Consider the following 18,663-nt stretch of genomic DNA (forward strand, 5'->3'; position numbering starts at 1 on the left):
TTCCATCATTTAAAAAATTTTATAAGTATATGTTCTGTTCTCTGAGATTGGTTACATAAATTTGAACCATTTGCAGATTTTATCCATTCAGGAGATCCTGGTAGTTGCACAACTGCATAGGGAATCCAAATATCATTCTCAGGAGTTTAAGTTTGACCCAGAGAATGTGCAAAGCATCCGGATCCTCAGAAGAAAGGAGTACCCATCACTCCACCCAGCCCTTTGTCAGGTGACCCATTGACTCAATGTCCCCATTGAGCCCCATTAAAATGTCCTCTGTTGAGAAAAACTTGGCTGCGTTCTGAAGTTAAGGTGATGCAGTTTGTAACTACTAAGATGGGGAGAAGAGAAAGAGAAGGATGAATCCATTCAAACGAAGCTGTAAACTGGAAAGAGCATGAATGTTCACCCCCGGAGTCCTCTACCCCATACCCATCCTGAATTCACAGAATAGACATTCATTTTCATACTTACTACCTTCATGCGTGTTTACCTCACAGGGGTTGGAATTAGGTGACTAAATTCAACTGCTGTGTATGAGTTTATAAGTCACCGGTGCTGCTTCAGTGAGAAAAGAGTGAAAGGTGTGTTTAGAGGAGCAGCTGATCAGTTCTTGGCAGGCAGACTATTGCTGAAGTAACAATTTGCAGAAGTTTTACACTCCTGTCAGTGCCAGTTGGCAAATGAATGAAGATGATGGAATGAAAGAACAAAATGTCACAACAGAAAGGAGTGTGTTGAAAATTCAAACGTTTTCTTATTTCTCATAATCCTGGGAATCAAAAAGAAATCAGTCTACAAATGAACCCACTTAATACTGAGTAAAAAGCAGCTATCTGTACATTTCTTTTTCCAAGCAGGAAACTCATTTAACAGTTGTGTGATCATTAGCTTGCTCAGAACATCATCATGATTTGTAATAACTCAGAGAATTAATGGGTCGTCTGCAAAGTCATGATACACCATTGCATAGGAAAACATGTCATGACTTTCCCAACAACCTAATAGTTTATAACCAAGAATACTGACTTTTAGAGAATAAGTTTTTGCTGAGAATAGAAATAGATACAGATGTTGAAACCATCTCTATTAAGGACTCCCTTCTGATATATTAGAAAATTATGCTGAAGTAGCAAGGTTAATTTTAAACGATTGTTTTGATAATTACAGATACAATGCACTATTTTCCTAATACTAGTCATCTGGATTTATTAAATAATCTTTGTCTGACACTACACATACACTAAAAAAAATTCCATATACACAGTCCAAGTCATGTTTTTAACTTCAAAAACCTAATGTGTTATTAACTTCCTTTGAGTCATTGAATTTTAAGTGCTTTTATAATGTGGAGAAATTACCTCAACATTTGGCATTGTTTAAAAAAAACATATATTTATTTATCAAAACAAATAAATTAGATCAAATGAACACATCACATCAGGAGTTAGCACAAGAAAATTGAATGTGAAATACAGATGATGCCAGATATCACAAATAGCAACTCAGCAAATACACTAAAAGGTAGATACTTCATTACTTGAGAGGAACGACCAAACAGCGGCTGTAGCACATATACTCTATGGAATACTATTCAGCCATAAAAACCAACAAAACCCTGGCTTTTGACAGAAAGTGGAGGGATATGGAAGATTTACTGCTGAGTAAAGCAAGCCAGGCTATAAAGGAGAGATATTGTATGTCCCCATTTAATATACACCGAGTGTCTGCACTCTATGACCAAAACTGATTGACTAAAAGATATACAAACACAGAAGATGGGTGTGAATGTCAGATGTAGTGTGTGTGAAGGAGTGGGGCCTAGGAAAGGACATTTGGAAGAGTGATACAGAGGCAGAACATTGACAGGACGGGAGGTGTGGTGTTATCTGTTGAATATATTTTGATGAACTGGACTGGGGAGAAATGTTCACGTATTGAAATGTTCACTTCATAAGCTAAACAATGTCATTGGATGTATATAAAAAAAATAAATATATATAAAAAAGAGTGAATTATGAGTAACTTGCCAAAGGTTGAAAAATAATTTTCTTGTTCATATGAGTTTGGAGTGCTGCAATTAGATGGCTTATTCATTTTTCTCCTTTTGAGTATAGCAGTTGTTTCAGTAGTCACATGGAAAACAAATAACTTTATGTATTGCATAACTGCTATAAAGACTAGCGACCAAGCTTGGTGTCTGGTTATTATAGGTGCATCATAAATAATACACAGACATACCTTGGAGATATTGCAGGTTCAGTTCCAGACCACTGCAATAAAGTGAATATCACAATAAACAAGCCACATAATATTTTTGTATTTCCTAGTGCACGGAAGAGTTATATCTAACTATACTGTAGTCTTTTAAGTGTGAAATAGCATTGAGTTTTTAAAATAAAAACTAATGCACAAAACTTAATGAAAATAATTGATTGCTGGGGCCAGCAAGTGGTGTGGTGGTTAAAGGCGCTGGACTACCACATGGCTGACCATAGTTCAAGTCTCGGACCTGGTGGCTTACTTTCGCACTTTCTCCTTCTCTCTCTGATCAAACTAGAAAATAATAATGATAATAATAATAAATAAAGTTAAATAAAATAATTCTTTTAAAAAAATTGCTAGAAAGACCTGACGATCATCTGAGCCTTCAGTAAGTTACCATCTTTTTGTCAGAGGAGTGTCTTGCCTTAAACTTGGTGGCTGTTGACTGGTGGTGGGTGAAGGTTGCTGTGGTTCTGGCAGTTTCTTAAGATAAGACAACACTGGGACCAGCAGTTGGTGTAAGGGCTTTGTTGCTGGACTCCCATGTAGTCGACCATGGTTCAAGTCCTGGACCCAGTTGCTTAAACTCACACTGGGCACATGTGTATGTGTGCCCAAGATCCTAAGAGGAGAATGGAGGATAAGGGATTGCAGCATGGCAATCACTTCTTTTTCACTTTCTGTGTCTCTGACAACACTTTAAAAAAAAGTCAACACTGAAGTTTGCCACATCGATTGATTCTACTCTTCTGGAAATATTTCTCTATCATGGGTGATGCCATTTGATAGCATTTTACACACAGTAGCACTTCTTTCAAAATTGGAGTCAGTCATCCCAAACTCTGCTACTGCTTTATAAATAAGTTTATGTCATATTTTAAGTCCTTTGATGTAATTTTGACATTGTTCACAGCATTTGCAGTAGGTGTAGAGACCATCTCAAGAAACCACTTTCTTTGCTAATTCACAAAAAACAATTCCTCATCCATTTAAGTTTTATCATGAGATTAGAGTAATTGAGTTAAATCTTCAGGGTCTACTTCCAATTCCAGTTCTCTTACTACTTCCACCACATTTGCAGTTAGTCCCTCCCTTGAAGTCTTTAACCCCTAAAAGTCATGTGTTCACAAGTGTAGCATTTTTAATGTTCTTTAAGAACTTCTCCTTAGCATTCACAACTTGGCTGTTTCATTGAAAAGGTCTAGCTTTAAGCCTCTCCTGGCTTTTGACATGCTTTCCTCACTAAACTTAATAATTTCTAGTTTTTGATTAAAAATGAGAGATCCAGGCCTCTCTGTTGAGACCGTTGATGGAGAATATGTGATTTCTCCTTTCTCTTGAACACTTAGAGGCCATTGTATGATTATTAACTGGCCCAATTTCAATACTGTGTATCATTGGCTTGGATGACCTGAGGAAAGAGAGAGAAACAGGGAAACCGATGGTTGGTGGAGCAGTCAGAATACACACAGTATTTATCAGTTACATTTACTGTCCTCTTTGGCACAGTTCATGATGTCCATAAGCATTGCAATAGTAATATTAAAGATGATTGATCTCAAATCACCATAACATATAACAATAAAGAAAAAATTTGACAAACTGGAAGAATTACCAAAATACGAAACACAAACATGAAGTGAGCACATACTGTTGGAAAAATGATTTGCTCCATAGATTTGCTCATTGCAGGGTTGCCACAAACACAGTATGTGCATTCCTAAATTCATTTCTTACTCCAATCTGATTCTTACACCATCACTGTATATTTTGCTATTCTGTTACGATTTTCTGTATTATAAATGATGACATTCCATTGAATAAGGTAGAAGTATAGCTCTGTCAATCTAGTGGGACTAGATAGTATTTTTAAAGGCATTTAATAAATGTTATTTTAAAGTTTACATATTGTTTATATACATATTTATTCTATAAAAGGTAATCTTCTAATCTGATTAGTTTATATTAGTTTTTAAATATGTACAATTTCATTTTAAAAGCATGGTATCATCCAGTCCGTTTCATTGCCTGTTGATCACTGCAGAAGTCAGAAAATGGTTATATGTACTATATTAAAAATGGATTTTTTTTTCGCTATAGGGCACGTGCGCTTGCCAGACAGAGAGAGACAGAGAGACAGAAAGCGAGAAATCACCCCCCAGGGGGGATGGTCACGCCGCAATCCCTTCTCCTCCATTCTCCTCTCGGGATCTTGGACACGCATGCACACGTGCCTGGTGTGAGTTTTAAGTCACTGGGTCTGGGACACGAACCGCGGTCGACTATGTGGGAGTCCAGTGACATAGCCATTATGCTAACTGCTGGCTCCCAAAAAATGGATTTTAAAAATTATGGTTCTCTGGCAGAACAGAGCCACTACAAAGGGAGAAATGTCTATCCTATTGTTAAGGAAAGTAAATCCATACTGCTTAATGTCTGGATATTTTCTGGAGCCTTACAATAAAGTGTCTGTATTAGTAGAGTCTCAAATCCTCTAACGTCAATTTCAGCAGACTTGAGGATACTGTTATTGTATATACCTACTATTTCTCTATCTATTTCCTGTTGGAATAATTCTTGTTACTAAGGACTTTTTATAACACAGCAGAAATCAGATTGGTTTTGTTGTTTGTTTTTTGTTTGTTTGTTTGTTTCCACTGGAAAGTAAAGGAGTTAGGATAAAGTGGGGCCATATTTTTAGTATAGTTGGTGAATATTTTTCAGGGAGTTAGTCTTGCAACTTTATTCTGCTTACCCACTGCCACAATTTGTGTATTTACACGTAGAATATTTCTAAATTTTTTTAAATCTTCACTGTCACTGTTTACTTTAAGCTCTCAGCACTGGTTTTCTGAACAAATTCTCAGCAATTTCCACCATTCTCATTCTTGTGTGTGTGTGTGTGTGTGTGTGTGTGTATAGTCCATACTCCATACAATTACAACTTAGTTTATAATTCCAAAAGCTGATTGTGTTACTATGCACTAAAAAGTGTCAACTGCATCTAATTCATTACCAGCTGAACTCTAGACACCTTAGTGAGAGTTGAAATCTGGCTATTTAAGTGTGGTTCTCAGGCTACCACCCGGGATATTGTCAGAAATGCAGAACGAAGGTCCCTGAATAATAATTTTGCACGTTTAAGATTGTCAAGGATTTGTTTTTACATTAAAGTTTGTGAAGCCCTGGTCCCAAAGGCTTACCCAGTTTATCTCTACCTTGCCTTTCCTGCAGCACTCTACCACCACCTCACCCCCTCCCCCTCCTCCCACTCTTCCCATCTTCTCTCCACCCTTCCACCTTCTAAACCATTATTTCCACCACCTCCCCACCCTTCCATCTACTCCCTCTTCCCATCTTCTCTCTGCCCTTTCATCTTCTCCCTCTCTTCCCACCCCTTCTATATCTTTACTCCCTCCTCCCTACTCACCTCCTCCCTCTGCAGTCACTTCCTCCTCCCGCTCCTCCTACCTCCACCCACCATCTCCCTACCCTTCCTATTTGCCTCTACTGCTTCTCATTTCTCTCGAGTCAGAAAGATCTTTTCCTGTTTCAGCCCTCATATACAAAGTTGTCTCTTTGTCTAGAATTTTTTTACCTGACTTCTCTAAGAAACTCCTATGTAAGTGCTATGATCAAGACCAAATAACTTCTCATATGGCGTTTATTCTCAAACTATGGCATCTGACAAGTTATTATGATTTGGTTCTTTCCCCTTTGCTTCAAAAGTATGTTTTTTTGGGACCATCTGTTAGCATAATGGCTATGTCGCTGGACTCCCACGTAGTCGGCTGTGGTTCAAGTCTCGGACCCGGTGGCTTAAACTCACACCGGGCACGTGTGCGTGTGTGCCCAAGATCCCTAGAGGAGAACGGAGGAGAAAGGATTGCAATGTGGCCATCCCCTCTAGGGGATGATTTCTCGCTTTCTATCTCTCTGACTCTCTGTGTCTGTCTGGCGAGCGCATGCGCCCTATAGCAAAAACCTCTTCCCCCAAAAAAGTATGTTTTGTTCATATTCTTGTACCATGTACTTTATTACATTAGAATTACCTGTGACTTGTCTTTTTCTCCCACGAGGGCCATTGTTTTCATCTGACAATTGTTAGTTCATGTAACATGCTAAGCCCATAACAAATATTCGTTCAATAATTTCAGGAAGGAATGAGCACTGTAATGCTTCTATACATATTGTTCAAGGCAAATAAAAATCATAAATATTTACCAAGCAATATAAACAATTGCCTATGGTATCCTCTAGAATGGGGTTCAAAAACTGTGCAGGACCCTCAGCACAGGAATTTAACCCTGGCTAGTTTTAGAAATTAGCTTTTGCTACTACAATGGTTATGTTTCTTAATAAATTCAATCTAAAACTACAAGAGAAACAGCACCAATATGTGAAAATCGCACTGCTATAAAGTCTATTTGAAAATAACTGATGTTTGAATTACAAGTAATGTCAAGCTGTATTAGACTCCCCCTGTACTGTCAAAGTTAAGACAAAAAATGAATTTTCCATTGTCACAGAAATTTCCTGAGCTCAAACTACAATCTGGCAGAACCTTTTAGACCCCAATAGAAATGCATGGAGGTGCCAGTCTGTGCTGAGGTGGTTGATGTGGCTGGATTCCATATGGCTGACTACGCAGCCTGGACCTAGTGGCTTGCCAAACACATTTGACATGTGTGTGTGTGTGTGCCCAGAATCCCAAGAGAAGAATGGATGAGAAAGGATTGTAGCATGGCTATCCTCCCTGGGGCATATTTTCTCATTTTCCTCTTCTCTCTCCCCCTCTCTCTCAGTTTTCTCTGTCTCTTTCTAGATAGTTCATGTGCACTACGGCAAATTTTTTAAAAATACAAAGAAATATTTCATACTTCACATTTCATTTGACTGTGCAATTGAGGAGTTTCCACTTCACTTTCAGATGGAAGTCATTGACCTATAATTTAAATACATGCTAAAAGGGATTGATTGAGAGTTGAACCTGAAAGAATTCTAGGAATTTCTTCTAAATGGCAAATACATGCAAAGAAAACCATATATTCATGAATTTATATCAGCATTTGACGCTACCTACCTAAGTGAAAAAACATATTAAAAAATGTAATAAATAAAATCTTATTACAAAAGAACATCTGGGGACCAGCAGTTAGCGTAACAGCTATGTGATTGGACTCTCATGTAGTCTACCGCAGTTCGAGACCTGGACCTCGTGGCTTAAACTCACGCCGGGCACTTGTGCATGTGTGCCCAAGATCCCGAGAGGAGAAAGGAGGAGAAGGGATTGCAGCGTGGCCATCCCCCTTGGGGGGGGGTGATTTCTCGCTTTCTGTCTCTCTGTCTCTCTCTGTCTTTCTGGTGAGCACATGCACCCTGTAGCAAAAATCTCTCAAAACAAACAAACAAAAAAACCCAGAACATCTGCATATATTGATGATAGGGAATATTAACTGGAAAATCAATTAAGCAAAGTGTTATCTGCCCTCCCCACAGAGGCATTCCAAGCTTTTACTAGGAGATATATATTAGACAAAACTGTACTCCATTTCATTATTATATTTAATTTCATCAGTAAAAATCGTGGACATTTATATTGTCTCTTGTGATATAAGAACTGGCCTAATATCTGTGATTTTGCTCATAAAGCTTAAAATATTTACTATATGGCATTTTATAGAAAAAGTTTCTCTGCTCTAGAAATAAAAACAGAGAGATTAAACATTTTTTAAAAAGGGGTAATTTATCTATTATCTCTAAAAATAAGAATTGACGTTTACACCAATTTAGAAGTTCTATTATACCATGTTATATATTTTCTAAATAATTTGGGTAAAATATATAACAACAGGTATATTTTTAAATTATATGTTGACAGTATTTTCTGAGGTTAATCATACAATAAAAGACAATGAAAACTGGGAACCAGCAGTTAGCTTAATGGCTATGTCGCTGAACTCCCACGTAGTCGACCGCGGTTCGCGTCCCGGACCTGGTAGCTTAAAACTCACGTCGGGTGCGTGTGCGTGCGTGCCCAAGATCCTGAGAGGAGAATGGAGGAGAAGGGATTGTGGCGTGACCATCCCCCCTGGGGGGTGATTTCTCACTTTCTGTCTCTATGTCTCTCTGTCTGTCTGGTGAGTGCACTTGCCCTATAGCGAAAAAACCTCTCCGAAAAAAAAAAAAAGAGAGAGAGAGAAAAAAAAAAAAGACAATGAAAACTGTCTGGGAAGCAGAAAGGATATGAACACAAAGAATTTTTGTATATGGACAGCTTGGGTCTAGATCAGGTTTACTTCATAACCATTTTAAATCTGATATATAAAGAAATCTTGTCTTCAGGGAAATTTCTCTCTTTCTGCTAGAAAATTTTTGTAATTTTTTAAAAGCTGAAACCACCTTCAGATTTAGGTGTGCTAAATAAGCTCTCAGTTCCTGAAACAGCTTATATAATTCAACTCAGCAAACATCCCTTCACTGTTTACTGTACTCGGCATATAGAGAGAGGCATTTCTGAACACACACTGAGGGCTCTTCAGAATTGGAGAAGAAAGGTGTTTTGTTTCACTATGACTTGTATAGATCTATTTAAAACAAAGCAATTTTCTGTGTTGAAATTTTGATTCCCTTAGAGCTATTATAGTGAAAAAGTTGTGTCATTCTCAAATTTTACTGCAGTGTGGTGGCCAGTTGGAAACACAATCCATAGAGAATTTGTTCCGAAACCAGCAGTTGCCTTGGGTAGACAATTGAAGAAGATCAAACATATCTGTTGGCATCTCCATCTGTTATGAAAAGATCTCTAGTCTAAAATTTTGGGCATAAAACTTTGCATTTTCTTTTTTTTTTTAAAAAAGAGGTTTTTGCTATCGGGCGTATGTGCTTTCCAGAGAAACAGGGAGAGACAAAAAGTGAGAAATCACCCACCAGGGGAGATGGCCACACCACAGTCTTTTCTTCTCCATTTTCCCCTTGGGATTATGGGCATACATACACAAATGCCCAGTGTGAAAGTTAAGCTGCCCTGTCTAGGACTCAAACAACCATCAACTACATGGGAGTCCAGTAACATAACCATGATGCCATCTGCTGGTCCTGAAAACTTTCCATTTTATTAGAATATCATTGAGAAACTGACAAAGTTGTTACTAAATGAAGTTTATAAGCTTTAAGGAGAAAATCATAATGAGATTAAAACTTTTCTCTGGGACCAGCAGTTGGCATAATGGCTATGTCACTGGATTCCCATGTAGTCAACCGCGGTTTGAGTACCGGACCCAGTGGCTTAAACTCACGCCAGGTGCATTGGCATGTGTGCCCAAGATCCCGAGAGGAGAAGGGAGGAGAAGGGATTGTGGCGTGGCCATCCCCCCTGGGGGGTGATTTCTTACTTTCTGTCTCTCTGTCTCTCTCTGTCTTTTTGGCAAGTGCACACACTGTATAGCAAAAAAAAAAAAAAGAGAAAAGAAACTTTTCTCTAGTAGGTTAACTTTACTCCAAGTCTATATTTTATCAATAAAACAAGAATTTTCCATTTTATTAAACATTTTCACTCTAATTATTTTTCCTTTTCCCAACATTCTATTCAAATTCTGATTCCCATTATATAAATTGCCATTTCCTCCCACTTCAAGAATCTTTTACTTCTACTTAGTATTAATAGTTCATCTATTACTGGTGTTTTGAATGTGTTTGTGGAAAAATTTTATGAACACATAATAGTATATTCCAGTTTGGTGTTAACAATTAAAAATTTAAATCTACTGTTCATTGAGTTGATTATAGGTCTAAGAAATAAATTCTAGTAGCATGTACCATTTATGGATATTATTTTTTTAATTATTTATTTATTGAATTCCATTTGTTATTGGTATTTTTTAATTTGACCAGAGAGAGACAAAGAGAGGGAAAATGGGCAAGATGAGAAAGCAAGCCACCAGACCTAGAACTCGAACCTCAGTCGGCCATGTGGGAGTCCAGTATCTTAACCCATGCCAGCTGCTGGTCCTGGAAATTATTTCTATATGTAACTATTCATAGGTTTGAGAGAACACTGCACTTTTGTAAGGTTTTTGAAACCAGTTTTTTACCACCTCTGATTACAAACATTCTCTCATAGTCCACATCTACGGTAATTACATATTTAAAATTCTCATTTACTAAAAAAAAAAAAAAGTTAAGTAACAGTATCACAAATACCAAATATTATTGAAAATATATGCAGTAGCACTTACTCAAATGGCACTGTTGGATAATAATGAAAGTAAAACAAATTATTCTTTCAATGAAAATAACAGCAAAGATATTGTTCTAAATGACTGTTAAGTGTTTGCTCTAGTATTTGAAAGGTCTACACATTCTTTTTTAAGCATTATTTTATTTAACCTTGTTAATTATTATTACTTTAATATTTGCAGAGAGACACAGAGAAGGAAGAGAGAGAGAGAAAGAAATAGAGAGAAAGTAAGAAAGTAAGCCTCCAGGTTTGGGAATCGAACCATGGTTGGAAATGTGGGGTGGGAGTCCAGTACCTTTAACCACCATGCCACCTGCTGGCTCCAAGGTTTATACATTTTTATCAGCAATCATAACTAAATGATGTACTAAGATTTAGCATTTTTGAAATTACAGTCTTCATGTGGGAATTGACTCCTTAATTTCTTTTTTTTTTTTTTTTTTGGAGAGGTTTTTGCTACAGGGCACATGCGCTCGCCAGAAAGACAGAGAGAGACAGAGAGACAGAAAGTGAGAGACAGAAATCATCCCCCAGGGGGGATGGCCACGCCCTAATCCCTTCTTCCCCAGTCTCCTCTTGGCATCTTGGGCACGCATGCACACATGCCTGGTGTGAGTTTAAGCCTCTAGGTCTGGGACTTGAACTGCAGTTCACTACATGGGAGTCCAGAGACATAGCCATTACGCTAACTGCTGGTCCCCAGATTTTATCTTGTAAACAAAAATGTGTGCCTTTTAACCACGTCCTCGATTTCTCCAGTTCCCCAACTCCTTGCAATCACCCTTCTATTCTCTGGTTCTATTGAATTCAACTTTTAAAGATTCCACATAGAATGAGATTTTGCAATGTTTGTTTTTTATACCTGGCTTATTTCACTTAGCATAATGTTCTCCAGGTTCATTCATGTTACAAATCGGAAAAACTTTTTTTGATTTTTAAGACTGAAACGTGGGTGTGTATTTTACTCTCTTACTCTGATACTAACAAAAATACCTGAGACTGGGTGATTTCTAAGCAATAAAAATTTAATTTACACATGGAGGACCAAGGTACAGTGACCGGCTTCTAGTAAGATTCTATATGGTGGTGGGCAGGGTCTTGAGCAGTTTGGTTGTCCCTAAGATTAGCCCTTTTCTGGTCTCTCTTCCCTTCAGTAATAGGGGCCCACTCTAATGATCTTATCACACCCAAGGGCCCCATGAACTCTATGAAGGATTAAGTTTTCACTTGATACCTTTATGATATGACCAGAATCCATTTATTTGTTGATGGATATTTATGTTGTTTCCTTTATTTTTCTTTTACATTTTTTTTCCTCACTGGGACTGGGGCCTCTGCATTCTTGCTATGCTTGCATCCTCCACTCAGCATTCTAGTCAGCTAGGGTGAAAGGTGTGTTGATCTATTGAAACTAACTAGAGAGAGTTCCAAACCTTTGGCTTTCCCATATGACTCCAGTATCATGGGGCCTGACTATGTGCACTCTTGTGGCTGAGTCTGGATTATTTTTTTCTTGTTCATGACCGCTTTAGCTATTTCATAAGATTTTCAATATTCTTTTTTCTATTTCTATCAGAAATACCGTTAGAATTTTTATAGGAATTATATTGAATCTGTAGATCACTCTGTAGGTATAGACACTTAAATTTTAGAATATTTAATTGACAAAGATTGTATTACATGCAATCAAGATATTCAACATGATGATTTAACACACTTACACATTGTGTAATGATTGTCAAAATTATATTAACACATCCAGAATCACATGTGCTGTACCTGAGAACCACAGAACTTGTTCATTTTATAACTGTACATTCATGGTATAGGCATTTTGACAATATTATTTCTTCCAAATTATGAACATTAGAGAGCATCCTATTAATGTTTTCTGAAACATAAGTTTCAAAGTTTTCTGAAAACTTGAAGTTTATGAAGTGGAAAGTGGAATTAAAATATGTCCAAAATTTTTTTAAATTCTTGCGTTTTTTTTTTTCATAATACACATTATTTATAAATTTTTAAAGCTTGCTTTCCCACATATAGCAACTTAACCATATATTTATTAAAGTAATTCATTTTTTAATCTTCATTTTATAGTTTAGAGTGCTCAGAGCTTTCACTTCCTCAGCTAAATTTATCCTTATTTTATTCCTTTTTTAAAAATTTCATTTTAGATAGTTGTTGGTAAATAGAAATTCAACCAATTGTTGCATGTTGGTTTTATTTTGCAATTTTACTGAATTTATTTACTAGTGCTAACAGGTTTTTGGTTGAGTCTTTAGGGTTTTCCATATATGGATCATGTCATCGGCAGACAATTCTTTTTTGATTTGAATTCCCCTTCTTTGTTACCTTTCTTTTTTTCTTTTCAATTTTTTTCTTTGGCCAATTTTACTGGATAAAACGTCAAGTATTCTATTGAATGGAAGTGAAAGATTTAACATGCTTGTTTCTTATCATCTTTATATCCTAATATTTTAAATTTTTACTTATTCGTCCCAATGATAGTTTTAGAATTCAAGACTAAATATTATACTGATTTTAAAAATAAAATTATCTTCTACAAAAATAAGTAACATTATTTTAATTTTTCTTATACTTTAATTTGTTTCTTTTGGTCAGGGCTATCTTTATATTCTCTAGAATCTGTTGTTTCAAAATCCCTTTTCTTTCTTTTATTTATCTTTCTTCCTTTTTTTGTGTGTGTTTTCTTGTGATGAAAAATGCCCCAAATTAGTATTGGTTAAGGGCTATAACTCGCATATTAATTCAATATTGTCCTCATGGACAAGAGTAAGTCTAAGTAGAAATCTAAATTGGTGTTGATTGTGGATATTATCCAAGTATAGAGATTAAGAGCTACCCCTTGAAGTGGGAAAACTCTAAGTTCAAATCCCTGCTCTATAATCAGTGATGTACCCTTTCTGAATTTCACTTGACATTAATGTAATGGAGATGTTAATAGAATAGTCTCATTAGGAGGTTGTAGATATACCAATAAGATGAAGTGCCTGATGAAAACTAGATACTCAGCAATTGTAAGCTACTATTAATGTCACCGACATTTGAGCTATTGTCCATATTAAAACACTGGTTAAGAACAAGTACAATATTCATTTTATAAGTTTACTACTTATTGAAAAATAGTTTTCATTTTCTTCTACTATTTTTAGTGATGCTAATTTTATTTATCAACACATATATTCAACGCAACCCCACCAGCTTATTAGAACTGATTTAATATGATTAATGTCATATTTATTTTGTATTATTTCTACTTAGAGAAAAACATTTCTCAGTGAAAAAAATGCTGAAATTGAAAATATGTTCTCTAAATTGTGCATTCATTTCTTTTTGTAATCATAAACCTGGTATTCATTTATGTAAATTAAGTGTATTTTTTGTGACAGCATGATATGTGATAAGTGACTTTCAAAAATATATGAAAAAATCATCTTTTGCATAGATCGTTGTAATTCACCTGAAACAGTATCAATATGCAATATCAATATTCTTTGTCTATGCTACCTGTCTAATTATTAATTTTTATAACTATTAGCAATCACTAGTAGAAAGAAAATAGAATTGACATAATCTTTTCTAACATTTGCTATGGTGTCAGTATTTTTTCAATAAATAGGTTAAACATTTGCAATTAACAAAAACCTTTAACAAATGTTAATATTAATTCAAGTGCTTTTGTATGGCCTTCAACATTAATAACAGAAAATGTAAATATATGCAATATGTGGAATACATTTTGGTTATTATTTTAAAAACTACATATATATGCAGAATAATAATAGACAAAGCACCTTAATAAGATAGGATTTAACTATGTCAAAACGAAACAAACAGGGGCCAGCTAGTGGCATGGTAATTAAGGCACTCCCACATAGTAGAGTGCAGTTCAAGTCCTGGACCCAGAGGCTTGGAATTTACACTGGGTGCAGATGCTTATATGCCTAAAATTTTAAGAGGGGAATGGAGGAGAAAGGGCTGCAGTTTGACTATCCTCTCTGGGGGGTGATTTCTTACTTTCCTTCTCTTTGTCTTGCTCTAGTGAGTGCACATGCCTTGTGTCAAAAAAAATAAATACTAAATAAATAAATAGCAGTGACTGAGAAATTAATCATACAAAGGGATTCACAAGAATTGCAACAAATCCTAAAATTTTTGTTGTTGTTTGAAGTTGTAAAATTAGTATTATTTATTATTTTTATACACTCAATTGTTAGACATCATTTAGTTTGTAAAGAGATTTTACCCAACATGATATATGCCACACAGCAGATGAGTTGAGACTTCCATACATGACATCACCAACAGGCAACAAACCATTTCTGTGTAACACAAATATTTTACTTCTCCATATTTTCCCAAATTTCCCTTCCTGCATTCTTCCCCTTGCCTTCTCTCCTTCCTCTCTACCCCCAGTTTCAATAACAATGTTTAATGCTTTTATGTCCTCCAGTCTTTCAATCTCTACCGTAGAGTGTAGACAGTCAGTATATGTTAAGTGGAGACATACAATGTCTCTGTTTCATAGCCTGACTTGCTTCACTCAGCAATAGATCTTCCATGTTCATCCACTTTCTATAAAATGTCACGGTCTTATTTTTTATGACTGAGTAATATTCCATGGAGTGTATGTGCTACATTCTTTCAAACCATTCATCCATTTGTGGACATTTGGGTTGGTTCCATGTCTTAGCAATCATCAATAAATAGAGCTGTGTGCACAGTTTTCTGACTGAGTGTTCTCCTGTCCTTTGGAAAGATACCTAGGTGTGGAATTGCTGTATCATATAGTAGTTCTATTTGAGGGTCCTTGAGGAATCTCCATATTGTTCTCCACAACAGCTAGACCAATTTACATTCTCACCAACAATGTAATGTATGAGAGTTTCCCTTTAACCACATCCTCATCAGCACTTATGTTTTCTGTTTGTTTGATTTTTGTTTGTTTGTTTGTTTTTTATCCTTGCTATTCTGACTGGGGTTAGGTGGTATCTCATTGTAGTTTTGATCTGTATCTCCCTTATGATGAGAGAAGTTGAGAATTTTTTCATACTTTTTTGATTGTTTGTGTCTCTCTTACAGAGTTGTTTATTCATCTAATTTTCCCATCTTTTAATTGTGTTAATCATTTTCTTCTGGGTAATCCACTTGAGTTTCCTGTGTATTCCGGTTATCAACTCCTTATCTCAGGCATAACAAAATTTAACAAAAATTCTCTCCTATTCTGAGGGATGTCAATTCACAACAATTACTGTGTCCTTTGCTGTGCAGAAATTTATTAATCTGATGTAATCCCACCTGTCTATTTTGGGAGATTATTGCCTGTGCTTCAGGGGTCATGCTTAAGAAGTCTTTGCCTATCTGCCTATCCCAATGTCTCCCAGAGTTTCCCCAGTGTCTTCCACCAGTAGTTTTATAGTTCGTGGTCCTCGGTTTAGATCTTTGATCCACTATGAGTTGATTTTTGTTAATGGTGAAAGATAAGGGTACATATTCATCTTTTTTGCAGGTGGATACCCAGTTTTTCCAGTACCATTTCCTAAAAAGGTTTTCCTTCTCCCAATGGATTGAGTGGTATCCTTTGTCAAAGATCAGCTGGCTGTATACTCTATATAGTTAGTACTTAGTAAATGCTAAGTATCCTGAAGAAGGAAGAAATGAGCAAGAATTTTGTCTTAGAAGGGAAGAGAGATATTTAGACAAAAGAAAAATTTTAAAAAGCATGGTTGCTTTCTTTCTAAAGATTCAGTATGACAGCTAAAACCAACAACAAAAATCTCCCTCCACACTCCACATTTAGCTACCAACACTTTTTCCTTCTCTTGTTTATTATTGTCTCTACTCTAACTCTACCACCACACTTCCTTCTCACTGCTCAACTCATTTCAGCTTGGTTCCCTACCTTAACTTGCTATATAAACAGCTCTTCATAAAGTCACTAGTGACTTCTGGGTCATGAAACCAGGTGGATATATTTTAGTTCTCAACTGAAAAAGCCTCTGTTTCTTCAGTTTCCATGATTCATCTGGCCTAATTTCCTCTCAAATCTTTAAGAACAACTTCTCTCACTCTCTCTCTCTCTCTTTTTTCTTTTTTTTTGGAGAGGTTTTTGCTATAGGGCGCATGCACTCGCCAGACAGAGAGAGACAGAGAGACGGAAAGCGAGAAATCACCCCCCAGGGGGGATGGCACGCTGCAATCCCTTCTCCTCCATTCTCCTCTCGGGATCTTGAGCATGCACGCACATGCACCCAGCGTGAGTTTTAAGCCACCGGGTCCAGGAGGCAAACCACGGTTGACTACGTGGGAGTCCAGCGACATAGCCATTACGCTAACTGCTGGTCCCAGAACAACTTCTCTTTTTTGCTTTATTATCCACACACACACACACACACACACACACGTATGTATATTCTTTCCAGTTTATAGTTAGGTTATATGTGCATTGCCACTGGATTCCCACGTGATTAATCATAGTTTAAGTCCAGGAGGGGTGGCTTGAAAACAATGCTAGGCTCATGTGAGCATGTGCCCTAAATTACAAGAGGTGAATGGAAAGGGAAGAAATTGCAGCATGGTCATTCCCCCACAGGGGAGGACTGATTTCTCATCTTCCTTCTCTAGTTCTTTCTCTCTGTCACTCTCAGGCTAGCAAATGTGCACTGTGTGTATGTGGGGGCAGGGAGGGGTTGTCATGCAGACAGGGAATACTTAACATTTACTACTTTGAATTAAATGAAATTCATGTTTTTCTTTTTTAAAGGACTATTTTTATTTAACTTCATTTACTATTATTTGTTTTAATTTGACCAAAGACACAGAGAGAGACAGAGAAATTGAGAAAGCAAGCTGTCAGATCTGACAGTCAAACTGCAATTAGTCATGTGGGAGACCAGAATCTCTAACCATCATGCCACCTGCTGGCCCAGAAATTCATGTTTTCAAGTGTACATTATAAAGATAATCTAAAGAAGAGTACAATTTATTCTTTATTAAGTAAAATAGTTAACAAAGAAATGAACAAATCATGGATATATTTCAAAAATTATATAAGCTTAGTAGTATCATTATTTCAGGATGGAAAAAAGTATGAAATGATGACTCTCAAAAATGACTTTTTGATTGTATTATTAAGTTATATGTTATTGCATAAAATAGTAAGAAAATTTTAAATTTGCAAAATTATTACATGGTCTTCTACTAAAAACAAATAAACAAGCAAACAAAAAGCTATAAACCAGCAGATACTTTTCATCCTCTAGGGGTAAAATGGTTTACATATTTTTCTGTAGTTTGTGTTTACCTAATAATAGTTTGACATGACTATCTCTGTCAATAATATACTGCTCAAACATCGCTTTTCTTTTCCCAAAAAACTTCCATTATTTTATTGAAAGAGAGTCATCCTTGACAGTGTCTTGTCACACCACAATCCCCTTTCCCTAGTCCTCCAGGTAGTCAGTAGCTTGTTCTTCTCTTGTTCCTGACCTGGAATGGTTCTGGGTTACTTGAGGTCTGAACAATGGTCAGCCATATGGCTTCCAACACTGCAGATCAGTGTACTATCAACTGCTCCAGGGAGGCTGGCTTTCAAATATCATTTTAAATGATAGTTAGCATTCCTTTTTTGTCTATATAATCTCTATTTTGGCATGTTTCAAATATTCTTTTTACTGTATCTCAATTACTCTTTGTTTAACCCATATGATTTAATTTTTATGTTCATATTAGGTTGTTTTCTTGGGGTAAATTCCTAAAAATAAAATTGTTCTGTCCATGACATATGTATATTATTGAGCTACTGACACACATTATTAACTTCCCTGTGAACAGTTTTTGGGGTTGTCTTCCTCCAATTTCTTCTGACAACAGTATTATTTTGGAATCATCAGTGGTGACTCCCTTAAGCAACCTGTTTGGTGCTTTCTCTAAAATATTGTTCAAAATTGGAATATGTTAAAATTCTTATCTGATAGGAAGACATTAGATGAAGTACTTATTAAAGAGAAAGAAATTGAACTTAGGCTATAACATCTTAGATTATCTTTTATATTTCCTTTTGTATCTGAAAACACACATTTGAGTTCATTTTACTATGACACACTAATGAGATGTAATATATAGTGATCAAAGTT

The 18,663-nt window shown here is 36.2% G+C and overlaps 1 protein-coding gene across 1 annotated transcript in view; it reads left to right on the top strand.

The window, feature by feature from the left end:
* Positions 1–18,663, top strand: part of TMEFF2 (transmembrane protein with EGF like and two follistatin like domains 2) — a 301,414-nt gene that overhangs the window by 78,482 nt on the left and 204,269 nt on the right.

Source organism: Tupaia chinensis, unplaced genomic scaffold (assembly GCF_000334495.1).
Source record: "Tupaia chinensis unplaced genomic scaffold, TupChi_1.0 Scaffold000225_1, whole genome shotgun sequence".
NCBI lineage: Eukaryota > Metazoa > Chordata > Mammalia > Scandentia > Tupaiidae > Tupaia > Tupaia belangeri.